Source organism: Pagrus pagrus (assembly GCF_965226575.1).
Source record: "Pagrus pagrus genome assembly, chromosome: 13".
Classification (NCBI taxonomy): Eukaryota; Metazoa; Chordata; class Actinopteri; order Spariformes; family Sparidae; genus Pagrus; species Pagrus pagrus.
Genome location: NC_140197.1, coordinates 17,130,528 through 17,145,218, shown reverse-complemented (window position 1 = coordinate 17,145,218; position 14,691 = coordinate 17,130,528). Strand labels below are relative to the sequence as shown.

Sequence of the window (14,691 nt, the reverse complement as noted above, 5' to 3'; positions counted from 1 at the left end):
AGCTGCTTTTTTATGCATAAATATGTTTTCATTGGAATGTTGTAAAATATTCTTGTACCTGATTAATCCAATATGTTCACTACTATAAATGGTGATATTTTTCTCCAGAGTAAAAATGTACCAACAGTTTGCTTGACTCTATCTGTGCCTCATGTGTGATTATATGTAAAAGAAAGAATAGTTAAAGTTGAGATAGTGTTTTGATTTTTATTGGATGTGTTCAGCAGCCTGGACTGCTGCAAGTCTACCAGCAGCCAGCAGGAGATGCTGTCACACAGGTAGATGGTCTCATACACCTGGAGAGTCTCAGTCTTGGAGCTTTAAAATGGTTTGTGTCGGTACTGCTTTTAAAGCCCATACCAGTTTACATTTAGAGAATCAACAAATATCAGATCAGCTTTCTCACTCTGTTTGTATACATACTACAGCACATGGCACGGTTCAGTGAGAGGGGCCACTGTGAGGCCAAAGAAGCTGTTTTCAATGTTTGTTTTTTGTTGACTATAAATCATCTGAACCAGAGAAGTACTTCCGTTTTTCCCAGAGAAGTGGATTCATATGACACCTCCAATAACACACACACACACTCAAAGATGCATTCACACAAAGACAGATCTCTTGATATCCTGTATGGAGGCTGCAGTATTCCCTTTGGGAAATGCAGAAAGCGAGTCAAAACACACACAAAGGAAACATTTAGTTTCTCTGTGGTCACCACCCACATCTTTCACATGGGCAGCACAAGAACATCATACAAACGATGCTGTATAAGGATACTCTCATAATTGTTTTTCATTTCCTTTTTGAAACGTCAACATGTACTGTTCAACAGTGCAGCTATAGATACTGATAATTCATTAAAATTCATAGTCATGTTTTTTTCATATCTTAAATGAATTGCCATTGTGTTCCATTGCAGAATTGAAGCCGGATTTGACCGATTTAACTCCATCCTTTCATCCTCCCAAAGCACTACAAGCCACGGTCTGCTAATTAAGCAAACTCTTTGGCCACAAGATGGCTCCTCGTACTCCCTTTGATACAGTTACGCTCACAAATGTTCATACATGGCATGCACTTTACTCTGCACATTTAGTGAAGAGGAAAAAGACCAGACAATGATGCATTTAAATTAATGCACCCAATGAGTGCTGCTACTTCTATCCATCGTGTTTCTGTGTTATAAAAGACCTTGGACAGCTGCGAGGAATGCTGTCAGGGGTCAGCCAGGCAGCACTGTAGTCCACCTGCCAATATGTGACACCATCTTGGCTAAGCAAGGCCTAGAAACATCAGCACCTGCCATTGGCTTTCTGTCACTCTATCCCCCGTCTCAGAATGATCTTTTTATCTGACAAGGCCATGTCCCCAGCAGGGCAGAAACTCGGTAAGAAAGGAGCGCACGCCAAGTTATGTTTGATCAAGCAAATGATGGTTGGCTCACTCTGCACGCATGAAGTTCTCACTCAGGAGACTTTTAAGATGATGGTTTGCAGTGGAGAGAATGGAAATCATTTTTTATCCTACAAAACGTTTTTTTAAACCTATTAACATCTGTAAAGTCAGATGTCAGCTTACATAGTATTTAGAGCAGACCTACAATGAACTGGGGTATGCTGGGTGTCAGTGGTGACTGGGGACCTTAAGGGAACATAATTGAACTGGTTCTGTTCCATTTTACGCACCTGATTTTGAACTGTTCAGAGTTTGGAATCTGAAAAGTCTATTCACAGCTGGGACCAAAAAGATCTCAACTTGACTTGGGGTGTGAGCCAAAGTGGATAGGTATACTCTACAGGTCGTTGTACATTGTTTACAATGTCTCTTGAAGACACATTGATTACAATGGTTCCCCTCAAAACTGGTGGAAACGTGGGCTGGTTTGGTAAATAGCATCAAGATTACAAGAGTTGTGGTAGTATCGGAAAGCGGCATGAGGAATAGCTTGTGTTTAGAGCCCAGAGTTGGCAAGTTATTGTTTGTTTGCATAAAGTGGCTTGGCCCAATCATTAACCTTAGAAATATCAGTGCACCTAATGCTACAAACTGAATTTTGGTTTATAATGTTGTTTTGCATTGAAGGCAAAGAACATGTTGCATGTTTATGTTCGATAAAATTTCTTTGGCTCCCTTTCAGTTCACCAGAATGTGCCCTGTTGGTTTCTCTATGTAAAGATGTATGTTAGGGGTTAACAAAGTGCTTGTGTAATATCCTCCTATGGTCTTGTCTGCATCATCACAGCTTTGTAAAAAACACAGGCCAATAGATGCTTCTCCAGTGGGCTATGCTGTTAAGTACGCACACATGGAGCTGAGGTGGTGCAGGTACCAGCAAACTCACTCTAGTAGCTTCTAAACCCTCTGGTAATCCCGTCGGTTTTATCTCCATTTCAGCATCTCCAGTTGAAGCACCAGGTTTTTATTGGGGGTGATAAAGAGTTTCAGAGAGAGAGAAATGAAAAGAGAGAAGGCGAAGACCAACTGGTTTTAAGACTCAGTTTGGGAAAATTTACTGTTTCCCACATTGTAAAACAAGGGTACAACAAGGGTTTATTTTAACTCCTTATTTGGTAAGACCTGGTTTTGATCACACCTACAAGGCTATCTGTTTGTGTGTTTAGTTTTTTTGTATACTATGTGTTGGTATAGTGCAGAATTTTGGTATAGTGCAGAATTTTGAAGGGCCATGACGGTGTTTTAGGTTGGTTAGATGGACATGGTATAAATTCTGCAGAGGGTGTAGCAGGCATTCAACATTGAGTTGCCAGCGTGTTGTGAGAGAATGGTTTATCTTGGCAGCTAATCCAGCGCAATGAAATGAAACAAATCAATCCTTCCAGCCTGTTGTGCCTGCTTTTTCAGAAACATGACTCGTCATCTGGAGGAATGCAGGTGCTGCCCTATGTGTGTGTGTCTGCTCATGTGGCCTTAAGGTTACACTCATGCCCCTGCACTGGTGTATAATTACACTTCCTGTAAGGCTGGAGACAGCTGTTTCCTCTCCTCTTTAATCACACAAATATACATGCCCCACAAGAATAGTAATCAGCCAAAGTAATTGGTTCACTCTCAGGTTTGAAAATATAAGTGAAGGCTATATTTCTGACTATTTACCAAAAAATATGTGACTGGTGAGGCACTTTTGAGTTCTACTATCCTTTAACTGCGATTCTTCTTTTTATATTAATGTTTGAAAACTAACTTTATGTTCTGCTCTGTCATGCTAATGACTGCATCCTCAAACAGTGTTATGTGACCTCTATATTTGACAATAGTTTTATAGTGATAATAAAATAGTTTTTTTTTTTATCATGCTAGTTAATGAAATGCATGTTTTTGTTGATGGGAAACGCCAAAAGATTTCAGTACAGTGGTGTTGAAATTATGCAATACCACTTCCCCAAGCATTTTCAACATTGTTTCCTTTTGAGAAAGAACAAATGTCTCCATACCCTTGACATAACAATGTCAGGTAAAAAGTCAGTATTTTCCAAAACTTTGCACCCCTGACTCATGGATGATGGTGATATCCCAAAGGTGTTGTGCACCAAAAGTGTTTGTTTTTTATCTTGAAAGCTAAAAGTAAAGTTGAGTAGAGCAGCAACAGATAAGATGACAAAGGAAATCTTAGTAGTTTGATGTGTCTAAGGTCTGTGTGAGAGGAATGAGAGGGATGTGATGAATGCAGAGCCTGAGGAGCAGATGAGAGGGTCAGGCCAGGTAATTGAGGTTGTAAATCATCCTAGGAGCTTAGGAGAGGGACATACAGCTGGCCCAAAGGTTGCAGTGGACCTCAGCAGAGATACATTCACACACAGTCTCTGCCTTTTTTTCCGCACACCTATAGTGTTGTTTAAACTCTACTTTTTCATAGTTTAAGGCTGAAGTCCCCTGCTAAAGTTTGCGTTCTGTGCATACAGGTTGGCTCTTTATTTTGCTTTGTTGTAACAGGAGGGGGGATATTTGAAGGAAGTGGGCGTGTCTTGTTGCCTTGTGTGCGGAGTCACGTGACAGGCATGGGAGGGAGGGCCAGGCAGGGAGCTTCCAGAGCCACAGCAGAGTTTGGCCTCTCACTGGAGCGCTGCACTTTGGCAGGGGACGACTCATACACACATACACACACTTCACACACGGTGAGTGTTTTGCATACTAGGCGAGAGAGTGTGTGTGCGTGGGTGCATATGTGTGTAATGTGTGCGTTTGGAAGAAAGAAGTTGGAAGAAGAGGGAGTAAATGTTTTTTGCTTAGTCGTGTTCCCTCTTTTGTGTGTGCATGTTTCTCCTCTTCCCTGGAAGAAGAGATTGGATCATCTGTTGTTTCCACATACTTGATAAATATCTCTGCATGCCTTCCATACTTGACTCAGGAGCACAGCTGTTTGTATATGTCAAAGTGTTACTTGTTGTTTTTAGGAGTTTAGTGTTAAGCTTAATATGCTGACATTTATAGTGGCTGTGTTAATACATTCGCTGGGAAGGAAATATGGGTTTGTAGTTCAGGTTTTGCAGAGAAGCGTATTCGTTTCTGCACTCAAGTTTAGCATGTTCTACGTGTGTGTGTGTGTGTGTGTGTGTGTGTGTGTGTGTGTGTATATGTGTGTGTGTGTACGTGCTTGTGCATAATTACTATTGTTCATGTTTTACACTCCTTCTCTTTCATCCCCCAAATGTTGTGCATGTCTGGTCTGTGGCAAGCTTTGTAATCAATCTGTCCTTACATAACACACACACACACACACACACACACACACACTTATGTGTATATATATATATATATATATATATATATATATATATATACAGAGGGATGTTCCATCATGTTTCAGCCCATACGCTGCTCAAATTCAGTCTTCTGTTTTTTTCATGTTTCCTCCCTCCTGACATAGTCCACTGTGATCCATTACCAGATCATGCAGCGAGCACTCAGAAGTGAAAGGTTAGCTCCACACATGTGGTTAGTAGGCTCCACAGACTGCGGACGGGAATCATTTAGTTGAGTTTCTGCTTTGGAAAGTACAGTGAAGGAATCCTCTAAGCTAATGGTAATCGATGGAAACTCATCCATATTCCTTTGCAGTGGGAAACCCTACGTATCATGTTTTGACCAAAATTGAAGGATATTCTCTCTTTTTGTGGTGATTGAGCTGTTTTGTTCGTCCCGTACATCTTGTGTTTCTCTTTTATGTTTATTTTTTCATGTCTGCTTGTCCATCTATGTTTAAATGAGAAAGTAATTGTGTGAGCTCTTTGCTAACTGGCTGATGTGGCAGCAGTCGGAAGAAAGTCCTGAGCCTCAGCATTGTATCATCCAGACTTTGTTGTCTAGGGTTGACCGAAGGGAATACAAGGCATTGCTCCCTGATGATATCAAGCCGATGGAAAACAGCAACCGCCCTTCACCTTTTTAGAGAGTCACCCGCCTCTGTTTCGCCTCACAAGCATGCATACACGTGTATACACACACACACACACACAGACACACACACACACACACACACACACACACACACACACACACACACACACACACACTTTGACACACACAGCTGTTGAAAGGAGCTCTGTTGTGGCCCCTGTGCATTGGCAGGCGAGAACAGACAGTGGCCTTTCACCAGTGTTTGATGGGATGCTGAAAAGGTCACCATTACCTTTGTGTGTCTGTATGTTGTGAGTCAGCCAGTAAGTTAGTGCAGCAAGATTATGTATCTGTTGTGGAATTCAGCACCACGGCTTTGAAATGCAAAATATTTCATGAATGTACCCGGAGCTCTGAAATTTTTCTGAAAGTTTTCTAGTGTGTAGAAGTGCATGGGCATTGTCTTCATTATCAGAAAATGTTGTAAGCATGAGGTATCAGACGTTGTTTTAGTTATATTAAGTAATATATTAAATATTGATCAGCTGTAACTAATGTATTAACAACAATAAGCCCTAACTATTTTAAATGTAGGGCTTATATTAAACCTGGATTTCATGCAGTCAAATGGTAAAAAATAAAGACAGAAAAAAAGGAATCACAATTAGTCAACCATCTGTGCAGAAATTCATGTTAAACTCATATTGGGACCTAGCAAATGATCATAGGCAGTAGTTGGATCTTCTGATGAATTTGTCTGCTTTTGTACTCTTGAGCTTTGTATGTGGGTCAGTCACAGTCCATAAATACTGCTCCTGAGGCCTGGAAAGGACCAGTACGACAGGCTTTATATCACACACACACAGATTGTGGAGCGAGTCAGAGAGCCAAAGGATTCCTGCTGATTGTGTTGATGGAATGATGAACGTGTGTTTGTGCACACCCACAGCAACATTTTATTAATGGCCTTGGAGACCTTAAGCCTTGTCGTCTCAACACTGAAAAAAGTTGACCTCAAGAATGAGTGTGTACCTTTTTAGTTAGTTGAAGTAAATATGAAGTAAAAGCATTAAGTTACCACAGCTTTTTTTTTTTTAGTATGTATAAGGGCATACCGGATCACAGTTAAAGGCATAGAAAATCTGAAATGCATATTTATATTTTGGTGTGATTTGCAGAATTTTGGAGATGTCAGCTATAGAGATGTCTGCCTTCTCACCATTATAATTGAATTAGATGGCAGACCTTGTTGTGAACAGATTCATGGAGGAACTATTTTCTTTCTACTAATCTACACCTGCCAACTGTATAGCTGCTCAGAAGGACGTGTGCTAACTAAGCTAACTAACATTACAGCTCAGCTGAGGAGGACACCATTAATGTTTACATCCCACACTATCACAAGCATAAGCCTCTCATCCATGAGTAGATGCATCTCTCCCTTTGCTCGTGATAGGGAAAGGAAATAGTTCCTAAATGACATTACTCACAACAAGAGAAGACAGACTTCTCTAGAGCTAATATCTCTGCAACTCACACCAAATCAACTAGACTGATAAAGAGCACAACAACAGGTAAGATGGAAAAAATGCTTGATTGACTCTGATTTTGGAGTAAACTGTTCCTTTAAGTAACAGCAGTGGACCTTTTATCATTACTCTGAGTTCTTAAAAAGATTATGAGATGTGGAAATAACTGCACGTTATTGCAGGCATTTTGTTTTATGAGTTTGACTTCATCTGACTGTTATGCCTGGTGTGAGGTATGTGTGAGGACAGAGGTCAGATTCCTGAGCCCCCTGTTGACCCACGTTCACTGTCAGCCAACCATTTCACTGATACACTTTGACCTGTGCACTTAGATAAAAAACTACACTGGCTGGCTACCTCAGCCTTGCTAATGACTTTAACAACTCCTGTCAGTGAGCAACTAGCAGATAATAGCTAGCTAGTTTATTATTCTGCCTCTTTGCCAAGAAATTTGCCTTAGAAAATTGGCAACTTCCTGATTCATTTGGCTTTTGTGTAAACACACTTAGGGGTTAATGTTTAGCAGTCGCTTTGGGCCAGAATATTGCTTAAAAATGTTGTCCACTGCAATGACACTTATGTGGGGAATGTAGTGTTGCGGTGGAATTGCTTTCCTTAAATGTAGATGTTCAGTTAGAAACTAAATAAACGAGCCACATATTAGACCATAAGGTTATGCATTCGTGTTTTTCATAATAAATTGATTAAACCTAGCAAAAAAACACTTTGTTGCAGTTGAAGGACTCTTTTTCTTGTGAGCTGCTTCGTGTCAGAGCAAAGTTGAACAGCCTAGAAAGACAACAGCTCTCTTGTGCACCACCACAGTGTGGAGACTGAACACATTCCTCTGGCAGTCTAGACAAACCTGTGGGCTTCTACTGTCATTACTGCAATTTACTTACATTTCTCAACTGGCTGCGAAGGAGCACTAGCTGCCGAAGCTTAATGCACTGACATGGATGCAGCTTGTAGACTTGGAGTACCAAGACTGTATGAAGACTCATTGGTTTGTATCTCTGTGGAAGTGACAGGTTGTTATCAGGCTCCTCTACAAACATGAATACAAAATTCTCGATTGTGCACACAAGACATATATCACACATTTAATGAATAGACGAAAGCATACACTGATCTGACACGCAGATGGATGCACACAAACACACACACACAAACACACGCACATACACACAGTGTCTAGTGCCAGGTGACACGATGAGCGAGTTGGACCCTGCAGGGGTCAGAGGGCAGATTTCCCCAGAGATCTGAACGATGAGGACTCTGGGAACCGGGCTTTGCTGCACAAACACTCAAATTTCCCCGTTTTATTAAGGGATTCACTGTCAGAGGGTGGGAAAAAGTGTTCGGGTGTGTGTGCATGGGTGTTTATGTCCATCTCCTGGGTCCGTCCCAAACCCATGTGGTCTGGGGTATCTAATTGATTCTGTGCTGGAGGGCTGCTTGGAAACCCAAATTCAATGTAATTTCATGGCCACATGCGCTTTGTTCTTTCTTTGCAAGTTTCTCAGTTGTGTTTGTATAAACTCCTCCTTTTGGGGAAAATCAACTGGGGAAAAAAACAAGCTTGAGATCCACTGGAAGGGCCTCACAGGAACCTTTTTGATTTTATCGCATCACATAAGATTTGCAGCAGCCCACACACTTCTGAAGAAGCATCTAGGTCACCATCAAATCAAATGTAGCCATGTTAAGATGAGACTAGACAAAACCTCCTTTGTCCTGTCTGGGAATGTAAATAAGGGAGAAGAGGAGCAGATGGTTTTAAGGAGGGCTCCATGAAATGATTTTAGACCGGAGAAAAGATGCAAAAGACCCATTTAGTGGATCAGTCAACTAATGTGTGTTGCTTTCAAGCTGCCTCCCCAGTTGGATGAACTGTGCATAGTGGAGGACCGTTGTTACGCTCAGCCACAGAAACTTCACTTTCAAAGTGATTGTTTATATTTTGCATGATGAGTACTTACATTCCATTTAAGCACTGATGTTAAAGTTTGTGGCTAGCAACTTGCAACCTGAAAATATTATAGGGCCAAGTGATTTGCAAAAATAAATATGACAATAACATGAATACTTTTTTGTAATATCAGTGTCACTGTCTGTTTTAAATGTGGACAGCTTTGTTAAGCTGATCCATTACATTCATGTTCATGGTCTTGAGAACTGGCATTGTGGTTGAATGGAAAAACAACAATACCATCGTGTATCATGGTATATAATAATTATAATGATAACAGGACTACAGTAATACAGAAATAAATATAGCTCACTCACTAACAACATGTGTGAAAAAGAGTTTGACTCATCTTGAAGACCCATTTGAATTGAGTGTTTACAGACTGTTGTTTAATTTTCTTTTCCAGCAGAGAAAAGAAAACATTATGTGATGGCTCATTAAAATAGAGAGTAGTTGGTACTTTCTGCATCACACAGTCATAAAAGTATCTAAAAAAAGAAAGAGAATTTGTAGAATCACTGAGTGAGTCACTCTTCTATGAACTTATCCTGGTCGAAGTTTCCTGTCCGTGTCTTTCTCTGGATTCCTCTCTAGTGATTCAGGTCAGTTTGTTGAGAAGGTCAAACCACTGGTTTGTCATACTGGGACTAACCTCAGCGCAATTCTTTTCCAACCTAAACTGGGACGTGACCCATGACCTGCGAGCCACGCTGTCAAGATCAACACCCTGGACAGCTGAGGCAAGGCTCAGTGGTTTTGACCACATCTCCACTAAACATAGATGACACAGTCCCAGTGTTCTTCATAGTTCTTCGTAGTTTCAGTGCCTTGACATGTTTAGCTGCTTTCACTGTATTTACATCCCTGTTTGGAGGCCTGTGTGTAGTTAGTGAGGAATGGAAGTGGAATAAATCACAAACGCTTCCCTCCAAAAAGCTTTTTTTTCTAACTTTTTCCTCCCTGCCTCCTCCATTCCACACTCCTTCCTCTGCCCTGACCTCATCTTTTTTACCTCCCCCTACTCAAAAGTCCTCTTCCTTTCCTGCTTCTCCTCTTTATCTCATGCTTATCCCCACAATCTTGCCTTCTTCTTGACTTTATCTTTTCTTCCAACTTTGGCTTTCTGCTCCTTTCTCCTCCTTGCTCTCAACTTTTTCTCCCCTCCAAAATGCTTTGTGGTGTAGGAGACTGCTGGCCTTATTTACAAAAAACAAAGTAATTTGATCCTGGTGGAAGCAAGAAAATTTTTTTCTTTAGTGCCTGTAATTGAAAACAGGATCACAGTGAGCCCCATGAGTCATTCTCTGCTCTCCAATTTCTAAAATTAATTTTGCTTTCTTACAGACTCAAAGGAAATAGTGTCCATGCAATCCCATAACTGGAGCTGATATAGGGGAAAACCTTTTTAGAAAGTAGAGCAGAGGGATAATTAACTCTAAAATCAATGATGTATGACTGATGTTGTTTATGTATTGAGAACATTTGAGTTGATTTGTAGCTCCTGAAAACACTGTTTAAAATCTTCAGTATTTCTCTTTAGTGTAAACGACTATGGCTAAATAAGTAAAATCAAATCAATAAAAAATAAAGCCCTAAAATACAGTACATATACATATATATAGTTATTTTTTATTAAAAGTTCATCACTCCAATGGAGCTCATCTGCTTCATCAGGACTGTGTGTGTGTGGTTTGATCTGATTTAACGGACAGCGATGGACAAGCAAACAAACACATCAGTGATCAGGCTTTGACTCAAATTTTGCTTCAGTGTGACTGGTGCATAGAAAGCCATGACGCCCTCCTTTGCGTTCAGAGCCTCCTTCAAGCCAGTAAGAAGAGCACAGTAAATAACACAAACTAGAAAATACTGTTAAATTAAATTAGCATTCAGTTGTTGTAACTTTGACAGAAAATTTTGACTTCATGTAAGACTGATAAGTTCTTACTTACTTATTAATACTACTTACACATTTGTTGTACACTCAGTGAAATATAGTCATACAGTCTTGTAAGCAACTGTGCCATTGAGTTAGCAATAGGGCCTGACCTAAATGTTTCATAGCTTCTGCTGTTGCCATTGTAATTTGAATGCTTAACTTTTTTATGAATGTGCACGTAAAAAGAGGCAAAAATCCTTGAGGCAAGGCAAGTTTATTTGTATAGCACAATTCAGACAACTCAAAGTGCATTACAGGGGCATAACAATAACATTTTTGCAAATGTTAAAAAATGTTAAAAAATTGCATTTAAAATACATGAAAAACAAGCAGGAAGTCATCAAGAAACAAAACACTAAAACAAGTTAAGAAATAGGAAAGTAAGCTAAAATAGAAAGACATGACTAGAAAATAATAGTCACAGTGCAGTTCAAAGCCTTGAAATTGCTTCAGTGAAAGGCAGTAGCAAACAGAAAGGTCTTCAGCCTTGATTTTAAAGAGGTGAGAGTTGGAGCAGACCTGTAGTTTTCAGGGAGTAACTAAACGCTGCTTCTCCATGTTTAGTTATGACTCTAGGGACTGAAAGCAGACCTGTACCTGACGACCTCAGAGGTCTGGATGGTTCATAACGTAGCAGCAGATCAGAAATGTATTGTGGCCCGAATCCATTCAGTGCTTTATAAACCAACAGCAGGATCTATTATTTGACTGACAAGAAGCCAGTGTAAAGATCTAAGAACTGGAGTGATGTGATCTACCTTTTTGGTTCTTGTTAGGACTCGAGCAGCAGTGTTCTGAATCAGCTGCAGCTGTCTGATAGATTTTTTAGAGAGTCCTGTAAAGACATTGTTACAGTAGTCGAGTCGGCTGAAGATAAATGCATGGACAAGTTTTTCCAAATCCTGCTGAGACATAAGTCCTTTTATCCTGGATATATTCTTAAGATGATAGTAGGCTGACTTTGTAATTGTCTTAGTGTGGCTGCTGAAATTCAGGCCTGAGTCCATGATTACACCGAAGTTTCTAGCTTGGTTTGTAGTTTTCAACATTACAGATTGAAGCTGAGCAGAGACTGCTAGTCGTTCTTCCTTGGCTCCAAAAACAATTATTTCAGTCTCATCTTTGTTTAACTGAAGAAAACTCTGACACATCCAATCATTGATTTGTTCAACGCATCTACTCAACGTTTGTATGGGATTATAGTCCCCCGGTGATATGGTTATGTAGATTTGTGTGTCATCTGCATAACTATGGTAACATATTTTGTTGTTTTCCATTATCTGAGCTAAAGGAAGCATGTAAATGTTGAATAGTAGAGGCCCCAGAATGGAGCCCTGGGGTACTCCGCTTGTCATTTTCATCCGCTCAGATGTGTAATTACCAGTACCACTGTCTGTGTTTAAATGAATGTCATTGAGGACCTTGACAAGAGCAGTCTCAGCACGGTGATGTGGTCGAAATCCTGATTGGAAGACATCAAAACAGCCATTTATTGTTGTTATTTAATTGTTCAGCTGTTGAAAAACAGCTTTTTCAATGATTTTACTTAAAATTGGGATGTTTGATATGGGCCTACTGATGTGTCTAGATTGTTCTTCTTCAGGAGTGGTTTAATGACTGCAGTTTTCACGGCTTGGGGGAAGACGCCTAAGAGAAGAGACATGTTGGCAATCTGTAGCAGATCTGGAGTCATGCAGTCTGAAACTTTTCTGAAGAACCCTGCTGGTAAAATATCAAGGCAGCAGGAGGAAGATTTCAAATGCCGTATTATGTCTTGCAGGTTTATGTCATTGATTGGATCAAATTGTGGAATGGTATTAGAGTTGGTTTTAGGTGGACACATTGAGTGAGAAATTCAGCTCCTTAATGAAGCTTAATTAGTCTCAAAACCAGCACACATAAATAGCAGGGGCGTGCAAATTGTCTTGTATCTGCACATAGAAAAGCATACTTTCTGGTGGTTGATTTGTCTCCCCTCCTGTTCTCGTCTCAAGTTACTCATAATTGCATATCAATAAATAATGACCACAAGTTTGAGGAAAGTATGATGGCTTGCGTTGTGCTCCCCCACCACCCCATCGAAGCTTAGAATATTTACAGGTAATTGTCAACGAAATTTCGAAGCCCCAAAAATGGTATGCAGGACAGTTAGCATGTTTGTGTACGTCACTAGTTAGAAGGACTGACAGTCATCTCAAACATTATGGGCATTTTAACATAATATTTGATAAACTGCTGCTAAAATATTGGAGCCAGATCAGTTGGCCTGTGACTGAGATAACAAAAAGCATTGCAAACCATGTTTATACCCAAACCAGATCATTCATATGAGAAAATCCACCAAACGTGTTTAGTTACAGTATGTGGTGTTCTCATCTCTTTTCGACCTGGCATGAACCTGTAGTTTCTCAATCAGGCCAGTGTTTTGACTGGCCTGTGTCTGGTAGGGTTGGGTTAGGTCCACCACCCAGACATTTTTCATGTGGAGGTCAAATTTCTTTTAACATTTATAGCGCCATGCTCCAAGCGGCTGTCTCCTGACACCTGTGTTTACGAGCTCAGAACTGCTCTGCAGCACTTTGGCGCAACATCATGGAAGGGTTTAAAGAATGAATACCTCTGTGTGATAGATGATCAGTTTATCCAGATATTTTACAATCGTCAACTCCTGAGTCCTTCACCAGTCTGCTTTTATTCGCTGTCAAAACAACAGAATAGTACGCTTCACTTACAGCTTGACATTCTTATATCAACATTGCCGCACTGTGGGATTCGTAGTTTACTTAAATTGAAGACACTGGACTGAAAGTGTTTACTACCTGTGATGAAAGTGATTTATTTTCAATGTTAGGTTTCCCGCAGTAATAGTCTAGGACTTTTTGTTCCTTTTGTCTGTGTTGTGCATTTGCCAAGTCGTTTACGGTGTTTGACTCTATGTTGACTCGGGCCAAAGGGGCGGTGTGCTTTCATGAAGGACAGTTAACAATGCTCTGAAGAGTCTTGCTGCTTCTGTCTGGGAAACGAGCTAGTTAAGATGCAGGAGACACAGACCTGAGGTCCAGGTTTTTCCATCTTCACCAGGAGATTGGTGTGTGTTTACTATTTGTTAAACATAACAGACAGCTTGTTAACACAATAGATGTGGGTGGCATTGTTTTGCAGAACCCTGTATTCAAACAAGGAAATAGGCACTTATTTCAGAACAAGACCTCACATGAAATACAGGAACTGCATTGGTCTGTACACATTGTAAGATTATAAAATTTAAATATTGTTCTGTAATTAGGGGCCGAATCAGAGCCACTTAAACTTGGACATGACCAAAAAATCTCTCATCTCACACTTCATTGTGTATTTTATCACAGATAAGGTAACAAGTAACATCCATTAACCCTCATTTTTTCCACTTTTATACTCGCAGTACTATCAAATAAGAGGTGTGGTACAGAATTGGAGTGGGATTTTTAGGTTTTGAGACTGTGGAAACTAATAACTCTGCTGCAGCTGCATCTGGGTGACAAATATATGGAGATCTGTAACAAACTATTATTTCATTTTTCAGTCATCTGATTATTTTTTTCTCAAAACAACTTTTCGAAAAAATAGTCCAAAATCCAAAGGTTTTTAGTTCAATATCAAAAAGAAATGTCTTAAATCTTTACAATTGAGGTACTGGAACCTTTGAATGATTGGGATTTTTTTCCTAGGAAAAAATCGACAATTAATTGATTGTCATAAACTCAATCTGAAACTATTTTGACAATCAACAACTCTTAAAGGATATCTCTGGCATTATTTTATTTTAGGAATTTGCAGGTGTAGCAGCTGTTGGATAGTATTTGAGGCTTCTATTCAAGTGTCTGTCAGCCCAGTGCTTTTTATGTCCCTTCCCTTTG

General features: G+C 40.0%; 1 protein-coding gene across 5 annotated transcripts in view; it reads left to right on the top strand.

Annotated features, from left to right (window-relative positions):
• septin9a (septin 9a) overlaps positions 1 to 14,691 on the top strand; it is an 87,784-nt gene that overhangs the window by 60,410 nt on the left and 12,683 nt on the right. Inside the window, exon 1 of one of the 5 annotated variants that reach the window (XM_084371773.1) lies at positions 4,063 to 4,133. The exons of the other annotated variants lie outside the window; for them this stretch is intronic. The gene's annotated coding sequence lies outside the window, so the exon portion shown is untranslated. Of the gene's footprint in view, positions 1 to 4,062; positions 4,134 to 14,691 lie in introns of those variants that run through there. 5 annotated transcript variants of the gene reach the window in all.